Source organism: Octodon degus, unplaced genomic scaffold (assembly GCF_000260255.1).
Source record: "Octodon degus isolate 3935 unplaced genomic scaffold, OctDeg1.0 scaffold00343, whole genome shotgun sequence".
Taxonomy (NCBI): Eukaryota; Metazoa; Chordata; class Mammalia; order Rodentia; family Octodontidae; genus Octodon; species Octodon degus.
Genome location: NW_004524919.1, coordinates 208072 through 210991, shown reverse-complemented (window position 1 = coordinate 210991; position 2920 = coordinate 208072). Strand labels below are relative to the sequence as shown.

The window sequence follows — 2920 nt, the reverse complement described above, 5'->3', positions numbered from 1 at the left end:
TGAACCCTTTGTGTCTCTCTGGCAAGATGTTCTGCTCCTAAATCAGCTGGGTGGGTCTTGCCTCTAGCCTCTTTGCAGGGAGTTCTGCTGAAGGGTTCCGTGCTGGGCCTGCACTCTGGGTCTATTCAGGATCCCGCGGCCTCGGTCGTCTCACTCACTTGCAGTACTTGTGCTCCTGGTCTATTCAGGATCCGGAGGTTCCCAGGTCTTCTCACTCGCTGGGCCTGCGCTCTGGGTCTATTCAGGTTCCCACGGCCCCCGGGCCGTCTCACTCCTATTTAGCCACTTCTAATTCCCAGGTTTGGAACATTGGGATTTGCTCAAAGTGCCTGCCCCTGTGGGGGATTTTTTTTTTTTTTTTTTACAAAATCCACACCAGTCCTGGACAGATGAGCTATTGGTGTGGTGCTACCATCTCCTCCAAAAAGCCAAACTCATCAACCATCTGATGGCCCATCTTGAAATGCTGAACTGAATGAATTTATAATTTCATTAACAAATGATACCTTTGAGGTACATGTACCTGTGCTTCGAGCCCAGATTTTTGTTGTTTATTTTTTGTGAGCAGAATATATTTATTGAGAGAAAGAAAGCTCCTGTCCAAGAGACCGACAGAAGAGGGGCCCGAGTGGGTAGTTCCCTGGGATGGAGCCCAGTTTAAAGCTGAATGTAATAATCTTAGTCCTGAAGATACTTATATCTATGCAGGACTGTAGGGATCCATTGTTGTCTCTGTGTGATTTGTCCTACCCTAGGGAAAAACTGTGACAGGAATAAGGAAAAGCTAGACAAGAAAACGGGAGCTGGGCCAGGTAGTAGCCTCTCTGCCTAGTTGGCAAAATAACCCCTAGCACAACAATAGAGGCATTTATTTATATCTTTGCAAAGTTAGTATAATGTGACACAAGGTGACCTAGTGACTAATAGCTGACATTAACCAGGCAGGATGCTTTTTTCAAGATTGAGGTAGCTTCACTGCTTTAAGCACTGAATCCTAGTCCTTCTCTCACATATGCAACCAATTTCCAGCTTTACTGGCTCCCAATGCAGGACAAAACCTGGGATATTATTGCATAGTGGGAAAAGAATACTGCGGCGAAGATGGTATCAGTACCCAGCAACTGCTTTGTGTCTAAGAAAGAGCTCTGAAACTATTACTCAATCTTCAGGAAAGAGCTTGCTGATTGGCACTTGGTAAATGTTTGATTCTGAAGGAAGAGAGCAAGAAGATTTAGGAGGGTAACCAGAACCAGAAGTGATGAAGAAGGGCAGGTAAGAGGGAGCAAGAGTAAAAGGAAGGAGGAAAAGGAGGAAGGCAGGAAGGCAGAAAGGCAGGAAGGCAGGAAAGCAGGAAGGCAGGAAGACAGGAAGGCAGGTAGGCAGGTAGGCAGGCAAGCAGGCAGGCAGGCAGGCAAGAAGGAAGGAAGAAAGGAAAGAAGGAAGGAAGGAAAAAGAAGCAAGAAATCAAGGAAAGAGGGAGGGAGGGAGGAAAAGGAAAGAAGGAAAAGAAATGAGGAAGGAAGCATGAGTGGAAGAAAAATGGAGAGGGGGAAGGTTTGAAGGAAATATGGGAGGAAAAACAAGGAAGGAAGACAGGTATGAAGGAAAGGAAAAAAGTGTTAAGAAGGTAATTAAGGTAGAAAAACGGGAAAGAAGGGTAAGAAAGTATAGACAGCAAGGGAAAAAGAGTGAAGAAAGGTACAAATATAACAGAAAGTGGGAGAGAAATAAAGACAAAGGTTAAAAAGGAGAGAAGAAAATAAAGGGAGATGGCAGAATTAATGATACAGAGCAAGAAGAAGAGATGCAAGGGGGGAAGGAAGGAATAATGAAGAAAAGTGAGAGAGGAAAAAAGAAAATAGTAGATACAAAAGGGTGTAGCAAACTCTTGTTCTGCAGAGTGACAAAAAGGAAAGGGAAGGGAAGGAAAAGGGAAAGGAAGGAAAGGAAAGAGAAGAGAAGGAAAGGACCCTTAATTCACAATGAAATCTGAGAATAAACTCACCAGAGTGATCACGTATAGGTACACACAATGAAGAAATCTCAATTTCACAGGATGTTGCAAGGCAGGGGTGATCTCTGTGGTGAGGAGATGCTTAAAGATGACCCAGACAAAAAGTCCTATATTGAAGATGGACAGGCCCAGCAGTAAGAGGAACAGGGCAGCCATGGTCTGACCCCAAAGGGCTGCCTCCTGAAGAATTGGCCTGAAACATGTGGAGAGGACCTGCTTGCTTATATGGTCTCTGCCTCCACCCACTATTTCTAGGCTATGCTTGACACAGTGGCCTGACTCAGATTCTTAGACATCTACTGGGCAATGAGATCCAGAAGAACCTGCTCCCCAAGAAATGCAGGGACAAGAAGGACATGTCTGAATCACCAAAAGGAGTTTGGAGGGGATCTTCCAAAGTATCAGCAAGGATTAGTCTCATATGGCATCCCAGCTTCTGGACAACTGAGAAAGAGGCTATACGTGGGTCCTAGATGCACATATATGCTGATGTAATGACTGTAAATTAGGATACCAGGACAAAATCCCACAATGTAATCTGTTTAGGGTAAGCAAAGGTGATCCCATTCCCTACTTTTTAGCTAGCTGCCTGGTGAGCACATTACACACTGATCACTTCTTCCACCCTTGAAACAAAATATGCGGACAAAAATTATTACCAAACTATACTTTAGCACCATTTTCTAAAGGCTTAATGAGATTCAGATTAGCCTAAGGTAGTAATATTCTTCATAGTTATGGGGCCTAGAAATATGTAAACCATCTCCAGAGGCTTTTGGAGCTATTGACTGAACGCTGGTCTAGATAGTCCCACCGGATGAAGTAGGACCAAATCCAGAACATTTGATATGAAGAGAGGTGGATCATTCCTCTTGTCATTAAAAGGTACATAATATAAAATTTTAT

General features: G+C 43.9%; 1 pseudogene; it reads right to left on the bottom strand.

Moving 5' to 3' along the window:
- The window catches only part of LOC101561125, a 46981-nt pseudogene extending 44811 nt beyond the window's left edge, over positions 1 to 2170 (bottom strand).
- Positions 2171 to 2920: the final 750 nt, after the last annotated feature.